The sequence below is a fragment of the Rhinopithecus roxellana genome, chromosome 16 (assembly GCF_007565055.1).
Source record: "Rhinopithecus roxellana isolate Shanxi Qingling chromosome 16, ASM756505v1, whole genome shotgun sequence".
Taxonomy (NCBI): domain Eukaryota; kingdom Metazoa; phylum Chordata; class Mammalia; order Primates; family Cercopithecidae; genus Rhinopithecus; species Rhinopithecus roxellana.
Genome location: NC_044564.1, coordinates 54,678,230 through 54,692,231, shown reverse-complemented (window position 1 = coordinate 54,692,231; position 14,002 = coordinate 54,678,230). Strand labels below are relative to the sequence as shown.

At 34.4% G+C, this 14,002-nt stretch overlaps 1 protein-coding gene across 10 annotated transcripts in view; it reads left to right on the top strand.

Moving 5' to 3' along the window:
• Positions 1 to 14,002, top strand: part of RFX3 (regulatory factor X3) — a 325,429-nt gene that overhangs the window by 34,862 nt on the left and 276,565 nt on the right. The window contains exon 1 of one of the 10 annotated variants that reach the window (XM_030919589.1): positions 11,738 to 11,917. The exons of the other annotated variants lie outside the window; for them this stretch is intronic. The gene's annotated coding sequence lies outside the window, so the exon portion shown is untranslated. Of the gene's footprint in view, positions 1 to 11,737; positions 11,918 to 14,002 lie in introns of those variants that run through there. 10 annotated transcript variants of the gene reach the window in all.

The window sequence follows — 14,002 nt, the reverse complement described above, 5'->3', positions numbered from 1 at the left end:
AAATACAATTGCCAGCCCATTAAGGATGATCAAACATTGCTATTTTAATGTTTCTTAATTTTTAGTAAATGAAGCCTATATGATTAAAATTGGTATTATTTAAAAGTAATCGTGTGGTTTACTTTTTTGTAAGCATATATAATCTAGTAATTTTTTTAAAAGTGTTAATAATTCATCTTTAAATACTACACTTTAATTTCTAAGTTCTAAAAATTGTGTTCATAGTGTTTCAATCAAAGATGTGATGATGAAATAGAATCCATCAGTCGTCACAGAGAACAAGGTGTTCCTTATTTCAATTTGATGTATGGTCTCTGTTTTAGTAGCCATTACCATGGAGGAGACTCTTTAGTTTCTTTGGGAAGATAAACACTCAATCTGCTAGTTAAGAGACAAAACTCAAGAGGAATAAGCTGAAGTTGTATCCTCCATTTCAAACTTGTGGTTCTGCATAAGTGCTCTGTAAAATACATCAAAAATTACCCTACACATTTTCTAAAACTTTATGGATATAAGGTTGAAAGAGAAATTGAGTAGTTTTGTGTCTAAGGCCTTCACAACATTATTTATAGTTAGTAATTGCATTTATGTGTAGAAGTTACAATTTAAGAGTTACAATAATCTTTATCATAGGTAGTATATTTAAAGGGACTTAGTACCAACTCTTTTAAGTACTTTTCCTAGGAAATAATTACAGTTTTATATTTCTCAAACCATTTGAGTTGTCTGTGTCAAACCAGTCGGACATTCTTTTCCCTTATCAGTTTTCATGATTGAAGATATCTGACTATGGACATTGATATTATACCTAATAATTGTGAATGTTTTTATGGATTTGAAGAAAAGCGTTTCCATAGTATATTTTATTAAAAGTGCTTACAAACTTATTTATCAAAAGTAGTTTAGAGGAAATTAATCAATACATGTGTTGGTGAAGTCCTTCTCTTGGTAAAGTAATAGGAAATGAGCTTATCTTAAATTATCTGAGAGAAGCAATAGAGAACAATTCTATATGTATTTCTCCTTCCCTCTTTTTCTCTTTTAATTTGATTTTTGGACCTCTTTTCATTTTGATGACATTAAACTCCTTTGTGGTATGTGAAGTAAGGAAGTATCTTGGGAACTGGAGTGGTAGGAAAAGAAGTACGTTTATTTTAAAATATAGCCTATCATATAGAACAGTAATTATAATATGCCTCATATTTTCACAGGTCATGCTACACAAAGGTCATGCTTTGCAAAGCTCTTTTGTGTGTAGCATCTTATTTAGCTTTTCCCAACAGTAAGTTATGTGGGGAAGGAATTGTTTCCAAATTAAGGGTGAGGAAACCAAGACAGAAAAGTAAAGAAACACTTTTCCAGATCTTTCGACTCTTACTCTAGTATTTGTATCCACTCTATTAATAATTTTTAAATTATATTTTTAATAATTTGAAAAATTTCTACTGAAATTTTTCAGGGGACACCTTTGGAGGGATGATTGGAAGCAGAGCAGGTCCATTTTTGTCTCTTTTTAAATTAGGACTCTAGTACTTTATTGGGAGACAGTGTTTCAAAGCTGCTGCTCTATATTGCTTTCCTAGGTGGAAGGACTTTAAATTAGAGTAGTAAACTATACCTCTCTTTTTGTTATTGCAGTTGCTAGAAGTGATGATTAAAGTTATATCCTGCTTTTTCTAATGGCATCGTGGATCTAGAAATAAGAATTAGACTCTTAGCAGTTTCCTTTACTTTTATTGCTTTCCAACTAATAATTTACTGGCTTAATACTGCACACAGGATATACAAGTTACTAACCTTTTACCAGGGCCAATAACAATTGGTCTTTAAAGAGTAGTATAGTTTTAAAAATATAAATGTGAAAAATTGTAAAAATTAAAATAGAAACTATCCATATTAAACATAGCATGTGTTAGGCATAAAGTGACATTAGTAAGTATCATCATTCTTTATACAAGTTAAAATATTGCTTGAATTTCATAACCCCAATCCTGGTATTGAATTAAGTACATTGGTGGTTAAAAATAATTTCCATAAGCTATTGCCTATTTATAGAACTTTGAAAATTCTAGGCCGGACATGGTGGCTTGTGCCTGTAATCTCAGCACTTTGGGATGTCAAGGTAGAAGGATCCCTTGAGCCCAGGAATTGGAGACCAGCCTGGGCAACACAGGGAAGCCTGTCTTTGTTAAAAAAAAAGAAAGAAAATTCTAAGTTATGATAGCATTTATGAGTAATGGTAATAGTTTCTAGAAATGGCTCCTTCTTCATATTGTAGAATTCTAGAGTCTTTGATAATAATGAGTTCCAAAATATGTTTTCATTTTACTCAAATGTGCATTTAAATCTTACTGTAACAGTCTATGAAATTACTTATGTGCACACAGGAAATAAACCGTATCGGGGCCCATCAAAAATGTGATAACATTTAATAAGGGTTAGAAATTAATCACACAAATTCAAAATAATTGTTTAGACACAAATCATAGCAGTCTACAAATTGAATATGTATTAATGATTTTGTACTTTTAGATATGAACATGACTCTGGAGTTTAATATTCAAAAGCTGATGATTATTATTTTTCTTTAACTTGGTAATTGAGCTTTTAGTTCAGAGTACTAAACTAAACACCCTGAACTGATAAAGTTTGATTATTTTGTCCATAGTTTATTCTGTGCATAAAACAGTTGGAGAGACTGAAAAGGGCAGAAAAAAATGGATATTGACAACAGTGAGAAAAGATTGGAGCCGTGAAAACTATTTCATATAGGAAAGGAGGGGAAATAATTTAAAATTAGTTTTCAAATTTATTTGTATTTCTCTTTACTCTTTGTTACAAACTGCCAGCTAAAATCGGTAAAGCAGCATAATATGTTAAAGAGAGCCATAAATTGTTGCCATGAAAGCTTTTAGAAAGGGTGATTTTTATTTGTCATAAAGAAGACAGACCCTAAAAGTTCATTGGGCTCTGGAGTAGGGTATAGAGGAATATTTGGTAGGTCATACCCCACAAAAATCTTTTAAGACCAGAATGGTTAGTAATTCATCTAAATAGTATCTGTATTATTATTATTATTTTTTTGAGGCGGAGTTTCGCTTTTGTTGCCCAGGCTGGAGTGCAATGGGACAATCTTGGCTTATTGCAACCTCCACCTCCCGGGTTCAAGCGAGTTTTCTGCCTCAGCCTCCCGAGTAGCTGGGATTACAGGCATGCGCCACCATGCTTGGCTAATTTTGTATTTTTAGTAGAGACAAGAGTTCTCCATGTTGGTCGGGCTGGTCTCGAACTCCCGACTTCAGGTGATCCTCCTGCCTCGGCCTCCGAAAGTGTTGGGGTTATAGCCGTGAGCCACTGTGCCCAGCCAGTATCTATTATTGTTAAAGTCTTTACCAGGTTTAAGTTCTTTGATTATAGTTCTGATGGTAATTGCTTGGAAATGTATTGCTATATATTTGTGAATATGCTCTTATAACTAAAGATGATGCATGTAATTTTTGGAGATTTTAAATTGTTTTTCAGAAATAAACTAAGATAAAAATTGCAAGTTCATTTCAAATTTGGGATTATAGAAAGAATTAAAATTCTTTTATTCTGGGAGAGATTACAAATTCTGTATTATGTACACTTTAAAAATAATTGATAACAAATACAGAGGGAAGCAAAAAATTTGTCAACAATGTGAGAATGAAGCAGCATCCTTTGGCAAAGTGGTCTAGTGTAAGCAGCTCATGGTTTTTTGAGTCAGCCAAACCTGAGTTTTACTATTGGGTCACTCACTTACTAATTCAATATTCTTATGTAATGTGAGGACATTAATTGTTACCTTGAAGACTTGTGAAAATTACATAAAGGACTTACGCAAAGTGCGTAATCCAGTGCCTGGCACAGAATAGTGCTTCAGAAGTAATAGTTTCATTCATTTCTTATGTAAATGTGAAAGTTTATTCAGTAGATTGGATTAGGAAAAACTAATAGAACCGGGAGGTGATATAGGGGCAGATTTAACTCCAGTCATTTCCAAGGGGAAATGGTATTCATTATGTTTTTTATTTTTATTTTTTGCATTTACTATTAATTTAATTAATTTTGTTTTGAGACAGGCTCTTGCTCTGTTTCCCGGACTGGAGTATGGTGATACCTTCATAGTTCACTGAAGCCTTGAACTCCCTGGCTCCAGCAGCCTTCCTGCTTTGGCCTCCTGCCTTAGCCTCCCATGTAGCTAGAACTAGAGGTGTGTCACCATGCCCAGCTTTTTTTTTGTTTTGTGGGGGGGGGGTCTCCCTATTTTGCTCAGGCTGGTCTTGAACTCCTGGCCTGAAGTGAGCCTTCCTCTTTGGCCTCCCAAAGGGTTAGGATTACAAGTGTGAGCGTCTGCACCCAGCCTTTGTGTACTATTTAACTGCCCAAAGTTTACTATATTCTGTGGTAGGCAACAAAAACTTAATTGGTTTATTACCTTAGGGAGAAACCAGTTTTGGTCCTACCTTGATTAAAAATCTTCAAAAACTTGATCTCCTTTTAGTAAGAAAGCTACATAGAGTTGTAAGTAGAAAGCCACATGTGAAGTAGAAAATATTAAATGTTTTCGAATGCTAACTTTTGGAGAAACTCCCATCTATCAAAACGAAGTAAATGTGTACTTAAGAGTTCAGTGTGGCAGGTACATTATTTTCTTGCAATTTATGGTTAGTCAACTCTCATTTTGTTTTATTTTGATTAGCTAGTTGTCTTAGGTCCCTCTGACCACTACTCATCCCTACCCACCTCCTGCTCTGTAAGTCTGCTGACTCCTTTAGCTACCTTGCATTGTCTTGTATTTCGTACACTAGCTAGCTACCATTTCATAACAATAACTAATATTTATTAAGTGCTAGTTGTTTGCCAGGCACTGGGGTGAGTACCTTATATAAACTAATTTAATTTTTACTTACTGTCTCCGAGGGAAGTAGGTACTATACATCCATGATCTTTTATATTTATTTCTGAAATTCAAAGGTTTTGAAGATGTTTCCCTATGTTTATAGCAAACTAATTTGGCTGAAAAACCTGAACTAAGTGAGATGAAGCTACATAAGGGTCTTTATATATCCTACATCTGGAACATTATTTTTATTTTTTGCTACAGAAACATTAGTGTGTATGATTATGAGTTGCTGCCCTATATTCACCTGGGATGTTATATATATTTGGTATTACTTTACAAAATTCAAAAAATTTTGAGTTGTGTAATATATCTGGCCCATAGATATAGAGTAGGGGGTGGTGAACCTATTTCATTACTCCATTTTGTAGATAAGAAGGCTGATACTAGAAGACATTAGGTAAGTTGCCAAGTTTGTAAATAGTATATTAAGATATCAAGTAATTTACTCAGGTGATGCATGTATAAAATCAGACTCAAACCCAGCAGTTGACTCCAGAAACTGTACTCTTAAACCACGGTGTTGCCATGGCAAGATTGGCACTGGTATGTATGTCTTCAATTGACACAGTTGCTGATCTTTACTAATAGAGGAAAGCATATACCTGGATATCTGTAATCTGGATTTGAATGTGAATTATTGTGCTTTTATAAGTATCTTAGGTATCAATGTGTCTGATTATAGAGTTCCCCTAAGTATAACAGAGTCCGGCCACTATGGCCTGTCTTAGGGTAGAGGTAGAATCTAGTTTCTCTGTTGTCACTTCTTTTCCCTCCTTTGTATTATCTGTGTCTCATTCAGTGCCATAAATTGCATATTTTGATTTTATTCAACAAATATTTATTTAATACCTGTTATGCAGTAGGCTGGAAATACAACATTGAGCAAGAAAATGGTACTTGTCTTAACAGGGACACTATTGTTACTATAGATTGGACATATCTTTGTGGGGTACCCCGTGTTGCAGCATATTTGGCATCTCTGGGCCAAAATGGCATTAGAATCACTCCCCTCCCCGCATCATTGGGACAACTAAAATGACCCTAAACATTTCCCAAAGTCTCCTGTTCAGGGATCAGGTAGTGGTGTATCTGGGTGATACTCAGGCTCAGCTCTGAGAGTAGTAGCTGCCCACTTGCCTGCCTATCCACTGTCCAAGTGGAATAATTGATTTTTAAGTATTTCTTTTTGCTAAATCCTGGCATAATACAAAATAAACAGCTGAGAGATCTAGGAAGCAAATAGCTAAACTGCTTATACTCTTGGTACAATGGCTAAACTCAAAAGCAAGATTGGTTGTGGATAGTCTACCCATGGCTAATTGAGAATTCCCATTATACTGTGTAAATAATAAGCATAAGTTAATAAGCTCCCAAGTGGACATACCAAGTGATGCTGGATTTTTTTCATTATAGAATCAAGGTCTTCAGGCCCTTACATATGCAAGTTATTCAAAGACATATAATATAGCACACTTATGCTAAGTGTATCTTGTAACACTTATACACGTCTGTTTCATTTTTCATTTTTAAGTTACATTTTAAAATAAATTCCCAATTCTAATACATGTGAATAGAAACAACTATGAGGGTTTTATGATTTTGAATCCATCATTTGAAAAAGGAATAAAATGTAAATCTTCATTGAGTATCTATATAAGCTGCTTTTTGGACAATATTTTATGTTAAACCTAATTAACATTCAAAGTTCACAGAACCTGTCCATGCTTATGACAGTTGACATTATTTTAAGTGAAAATGATTTTATTAAATTGCAATTATAAAAGTTGTATATGCTTAATGGAAGCATTCAGAAAATATAGAAATGTACAAAGAAAGTAAAAATATATATATTCTTCTGCTCACAGATGACTACGTATCTGCTTGCACCATTACTGTCATGTCTTCTTGGAATTTCTCTGTGAGTGCATATGGGCTCACCCTGGCAGTCTTGGGTGTGCTTCTGCTTGTGTGTGTATGCACTCTTTTCTACTACAAATGAAAGTTTGTGCACTTTATTATGAAAATTGGGTCACACCGTTTGTTTTTTTACTTTCACACTCATATTTTGAACATCTTTTCATGGTAATGAATAAAATTTTATATCTCTGTTAGCATCGTATTTATGTATCATGTATTTAAACAGTTCTCTACCTAGACATTTGGGTGGTATCCTATACAGTATTTTGGCATGTATGTGCATCTTTGTGTAGCTGTCCAATTATTTTCTTTATATGAATTCCTAGGAATGGAATTGCTGAGTGAATGCTGGGTACATTTAGAATATTTTTTGTCAATTATCAGATTGTTCTCTAGAAAGGTTGTACCATTTCATATGCCGAGCAGTAATGCTTTAATGTTTTGTTTCTTTGTTTACTCTGACACTGGATATAATCAGTCTTTATATTTATTTATTTTTTGTTTTGGCAATCGAATAGTTGAAAAAAAATCTATTTGGATTCACATTTCTTCAATAACTAATGACAAAAATATAAAGCATTCGTTAGCTGTTCATATTTCTTTTGTTGAGTGTCCATTTATATCTTCCGTCTGTTTTTCTGTTGGGCAGTTTCTTTTCCTCCTCTTAAATTTCAAGATCTCTTCATATTATAGGATATGGAAATTTGTAATCCATCATGCACCTATTTTTTTTATTTAAAAATATTTTTGTTTTAGTGATTTTTTGTATGTAAATTATTTTTTTTTTGGTTTTCATTCCAGTTGATGTCCCCACATTGTCACATGATCATTATAATTCAAAATAATTCATTAGATAGGTTAAATATTAGATTTTTTTTTAAGTACTTTTCAGATGGAAAACCATTTTCTTGATGTGCAAGGTGAAATTGTTCATGTTAGTTAGATGTGTTTGCTATGATTAGTTTTAATAGCTGTATATAAAAATAAGGATTGTGAGAGAGAAATCCTTTGATACAGTTGAACAACGTTGCATTAAAGCCAGATAGCCTTGGCTTTATTTGTTCTTTAATTTATCCAACAAATATTTATCAAGTGCCTATTGTGCATTAGATACTAAGAATGGATTTTTCATTTACTAGCTGTGTAACTATGGGCAGGTTACTTAAAGTAGCTAAGTGTCAGTTTCTTTATTTGTAAATGAGGGATAATACCTACCTTATTGAGTTATTGTAAGAGTTAGTTATAGATTACTGAAAGTAACCAACAGCACCTGACATATAATTGGACAACAATAAATTGTAGTTAGTATTATTATTCTTCATAGTAGCAAAACATAATGTAATTTTAGTTTTCTATTATATATAATATTGCAATGGTAGTAATTTAGCATATAGGGTAATTAATGATGATGATTATAATTTTATTAAGAGGGAGAATGGAGCCTAGCTAGGTTGATTATACTTACCATCCTGTCAGGTAAATAATATTTCCTTATATTTGTATAGCAGTTTACAGTTTTCAAAGCTCTTGTCTTACTTATTCTACAGGATTCCTCTTAGGACAGGCAGGGTATGTGTAATTTTTCCTGTTTTTCAATACAGCAACTGAAGCTTAAGAGAGATTCATTGACTTGTCTAAGGTCATATGGCTTTTAAGTGATTAACAGGTTCCACTTATAATTAAGATTCCCGGTGAACCTAGATTGACTCTTTTTGTGGGAAAGTACAGAGAATAGAATCTGACTATAGTTGCCCAGTCTTCAAGCTTTAGCCATTTTATAGTTTCTTGTGGTTGCATCCATTCCAGTCATCTGAACATTGGCCTGAATGTTTTAGTTGTCTATTACATTGATGGCATTCATGCCCTTGTGAAGTCACTTTCCTTTCAGTTTGAGTTGGGCCTGTAGCTTGTTTTAACAAAGAGAATGCAAAGGAATTAAAACTCTTCCAGGTCTGGGTACAAAAAGGTCTGACAACTTAGGCTTTTATGTTTTTGAGAGACAGGATTATCGTGTAAGAAATCTGACCATTCTCCTAGAGAGACCCAGTGGAAAAGAGGCCACGTGGAAGGGAGAATTTCTGAGATTTCATGGAGAGTGACGCTCAGCCATGCTAGTATCTTAGCTGATCTCATTTCTCATCTGCTGGCTGAAAGCAGTAGTATAAATGGCCACCAGCAAGATGAGTGTAAGAACTACCCAGCTGAGCCCTGCTCAGATTGCAGAATTATAACCAAATAAAATGGTGGTGGTTTTGTGCCGGTAAGTTTTGGGGTGGTTTGTTACACAACAATAGAAAAGCAAAAGAAACATGCGACAATATTCTTGAAAATAAAAGCTTTGCTAAAAGATGTTTACTTTTCTTGGCCTGCCTTGGCAGTTTTGGTCTTTCCTTGGCTTGCCAATACCAGCTAAAAGAGAAATAGTAATGAACAACTCTTTTCTGTTCCAGAAGCCCATGATTTTGGCCTATACTTGGGTGAATCTGAGGTAAACTCAATCTCTGTTCTGAGTCTCTTCAGAGAAATCTCAAGAGATAGGGTTGCCTCCTAAGTCAAGTTTCTGATTCTTCTTTTCTGTCGATTTCCCACTTCCAGTTTTCTGTGGTTTTAAAAAGTTTCTTACTATCAGAGTATGGTTGGTTTTGGCCTCAGTCAGCCAAGTAAGACAAGATGGACTAGGCTTTCCTCCTCACTTTTACTTGTTTCTGTTGTCCCCAAAAGATTTGAGAGGCCGTTTAGGTCTGAGAGTGGCTCTGAGACCAGTAATCACCTTTGTTTTTGATAATTCACATATTAGTTAACAGGAAAGATGTGATAAATTGTTTATGCAGTTTATTTTTTCCTGTCTCGCAGATCTGTTTCACTCTCATTTAAGTACTGAAATACAGATTTTTTTTGTAACTTTCTATTAGAGATAAGAATCAGTGATCTAAAAATTTTAAGTATTTTTGAAAAAACCAAACTGAGGGTTTTTTTTTTTTTTTGGTTAAAATCTTTTTGTCATGAAAATTATGAATTCAGAATATTACAGAACTTGATCAACTTCCAGGAGGGTGGAGTGAGGGCCTCAGTGAATTTGTGCTCCCTATACAACAACAAAAATATGGGTAAAATAATGAAAATCAGCCATTTTAGAATTCTGGCAATTAAGCAGGAGTATGAATTGAAAATTATCTGTCGAAAAGAAAACTAGTGAATCTTGGGAAGACCAGTGGGGTGTGTGATATTTTAACTTGGGGTTATTCTCGTCTGTCTCTCCAGCTTAGCGGTATAGCCAAAAGCTGGCAGTATTGCAGACAATGGAGATAGCTGACCACTTTTGGAGCTCCATTAAAGGCACTATCCCCAGAGCATAGTTAATATTTTGTCCCAAGTTGCAGCTTCCTGGGAAAACTCTTTTTGGAGAGTGGTTGGATATTTGATTTGACTCTGAACTCAGCTCAGTTGGGGGAAGAAAAAGCTTACCCCCAGGGCATTACTGAAACAATACCAAACTTGGCAAAATGTCAACTGCCTAAGGCTATGATTTCAGTTGAGGCAAAGGAAGAAGCTGGCCAGGAATTTACAAGGAAAGTCTGGAGAACTAGCCAACTATAGGGAACTTTGGAAAGCTCTGACATATTCCTGGGTATTTAAAAGGCTGTACAAAGTGTAAGTCTGTACACATGCCCAAAAATGACCTGGGAAAGGAGAATGTCAACTCTGACTGATTTTGAGGCACTGAGTAAGCAGGAAGTGAAAATCCGTGCTATTTGTAAGCTTCCTGAAGTTTGAAGGTATGATTTTTCATGATTTCTTTGGCAAAGGGTAGAAGACATATGGGTAAAGCATTTAAGGAAATCTTTTAAATGATGATTGGTTGACTGCTACATTATACTGGTCCAGGTATGACTTCTAGGAAGCCAGGCTTACAAATAAACACAAGATTAAAAAAAAAAAAAAAGTTCTAGCGGAGAACTCGGTAGCTACACACTACAGGTAATACAGGATCTTAAAATTATTTCATGAAAGTACTAAATAAGCAGCATCAAGAAAAACAACACACTGATGATTAAAAATTAAGGGGAATAATGTGGAGCAATCTGATATGAGATTTATTAAAATATATTACCTAAAATGTTCAGTTTTCAATAAAAATTGAGAAATGCAAAGAAGCAGTAAATATGCCACACACAGAGACAAATAATAATAAAAAACTAACAAAAAAAGTCCCTGTGGGAGCCTAGATTTTAGGCTTCATAGTCTTTAAGTTAGCTTTTCAAAGAAGTAAATGAAACCATGTCTAAAGAATTAAAGGGAAGTATCAGAATGGTATTTCACCAGAGAAAGAATATTAACAAAGATAGAAATTATTAAAAAACAAGGGAATTCTGGATCTTAAAAGTATAATAACTGAAATGAAAAATTCACTAGAGGAGCTCAGCAACAGATATAAATCGGCAAATGAAGGAATCTTTTAACGCAAAGTTAGGACAATAGAAATTATTCAGTGTGAGGATCAGAAAGAAAAATGAACAGAACCTCAAAAGACTTAGGTGACTCCATCGAAAGTTGTACCAACATGGGCATTATAGGATTCCAAGAAGATGAGAAAGAGGCAGAAAGAATATTTTAAAAAAATAATGGCAGAAAGCTTTCCAGATTTGCTGAAAAATACTACTCTATGCTATACATTAAAGAAACTCACTGTAATCCAAGTTGAATAAGCCCAAAGTGATCCATACCTAGACCAGCATACTTGAATTTAAAGAAAAATCTTGAAAGTAGCAAGAGAAAAATGACTTGTTACAAGGAATCCTCAATAGGCTTAATAGTTGACTTCTTATGAGAAACCCTGGAGGCTAGAAGACATTTTCAACGTTGAAATAAAAAGACTGTCAACCAGTAATTCTCTGTGTAGCCAAACTGTTCTTCAAAACTGAAAGTGAAATTAAGACATTTCCAAATAAACAGAAACTGAAAGGATTCTCACGAACTCTAAGAAATGTTAAAGGGAGTCCTTCAGGCTGAAATGAAAGGACACTTGATGGTAAATTTTAATCAGTGTGAAGAAATAAAGAGGAATGGTTAAAGGTAACTACAGGCATTATGAAAGACATGTATAAAAATACATATAAATGCATTTTTCTCTAGTTATTTAAAACACTACTGAATAAAGCAATTCTTATAAAGTTGTATTGATGGGCTTATGATACATAAAGATGGATTCCTTCATAGTTTTACAGATATGGTTCTCTTCTGGAATTTATAATACAACATGAATGCATCACTACCTTATAAGGCAGAGATAAGGTGCTGTTTGTCTCTGCCTCTAGTTTCTAAAATTAACTTGGTTTAATGGCAATATCTTAATGGCGATTGTCGTCACTGGGCTACCTCATCTCTTCCTCTGTTTTCAAGCAGTCCATAAATACTAAACTTTGCATCATTGCTGGTAAACTAGCTCCCTTACAGTGCCCTATGTTTGATGATCCTCTCTTACCACTTAATAAGTTCAGCTTATAGATGATGTTTATGATTATGTTCAAGATGAAGATATAATGTTTATAATCATCTGGTTATAACTGTTTACATTTGGCAATTTTCTTTCTTTCTTCTTCTTCCCTTTTTTTTTTTTTTTTTTTTTTTTTTTTTTTTTTTTTTTAAGAGACAGGGTCTCCCTCTGTTGCCCAGGCTGTAGTGCAGTGGCACAATTATAGCTCACTGCAGCCTCGATCACCTGGGCTCAAGCAGTCTTCCTGCCTCAGCCTCCTGAGTAACTGGGGCTATAGGCATGTGTCACCACACCTAGCTAATTTTTTACTTTTTGTGGAGATGGGATTGCCTCAAGTGATTCTCCCTCTTTGGCTTCCCAAAGTGCTGGGATTGCAGGCATGAGCCACCATACCTGGCTGCTAGTTTGGTCATTTTCTGTTTTGCAGACATTTGGATTGATTAGGGTTCTAATGGAGTATTGTTGCAAACCTGTCTTTGATTCTTTTTAAAGATTATACAGCAATATTTTGTGGTTTGGGAAAATAAGCACTGTTTTTGGAGACAAATCTGTATTCAGAGCCTTGGCTGCCACTTGTTGGCTGACTTACCTTTAGATATGTTTCTTCTGAGTCAGTAATCTCATCTATAAATTGGAGAGAGTGATACGAAAGCTTTAAACTTTTATTTTAAAAGCATCATTGATATTATGAGCTTCTATGAGTTTGTGTTTTGGGAAGTCTCATAACCAATGAGACAATCACGGAATTTCCTTCTTGCAAATGGTGAAGGTAAAGAAACTTTGAAACTTCAGTGGTACTTTCATAGTCTATATTTGACAAGGGATCTTTTCTGATGAGATTGGTTCTTGTCATTTGACTGTTAATAGAAAAAGTTCACTTAAAACAGTAGGTCATAAAAACTGCTGCACACTTCTCACTAACATTTTAACTTGAAATGTGCAAAATGTATAAATAGGCTGTTTTTGTGACTAGGGTCGAGGGCCTTTTTTTCAATATAGGCTTGCTGATTGCAACTGCAAGTCTTATATAAATCTACATCTATAAAATATCATATCCAGTTTATGCTGTATTTCTTTAATATAGATTAAAAAATTGAGACTTGCAGAACAGTGGTTCTAAAAGTGTGGTTCCCAGCCCAGCAGCGTCAGCATCATGGGAATTTCATAGCATGCAAATTCCTTGATTTTACTCCAGACCTACTGAATCAGAAACTATGGAAGGTGGGGCTTAGCATTCTATTCTTGGCTTCCATGCTATATTTTGAGAAACATTATATTCTGTATTTTATTATTTTTCCCAGTTTTAAAAATATTTCTCTTACCTTTGCCTATTTCAACAGCAGTGTTTTATAGTGACTTGCCTTTATCAAGTCTTTTCAATGCATTTGACTTAGTTTTTAAAGATACAAGACCTTTTATTTTTGCTTTCATGGTTTATGTGATATTTAATTAAGTTAGCTAATTACAATAACAATAAAACTCCCCTGTTGAGGTTTTGGAACAAATATTGTTCTGGGTGAATATACAGCTCAGCAGTTGGGAGCAGAAGTGTTGAGGGGCATGCTAGAGAGAATCCTGCAGGCTGTGAGTTTTCAGTATTCTGTGAGCATCTGTCAGTATGGTTAAAGAGGAAATGAACAATGTGGGTTTACATAGCAAGCTGG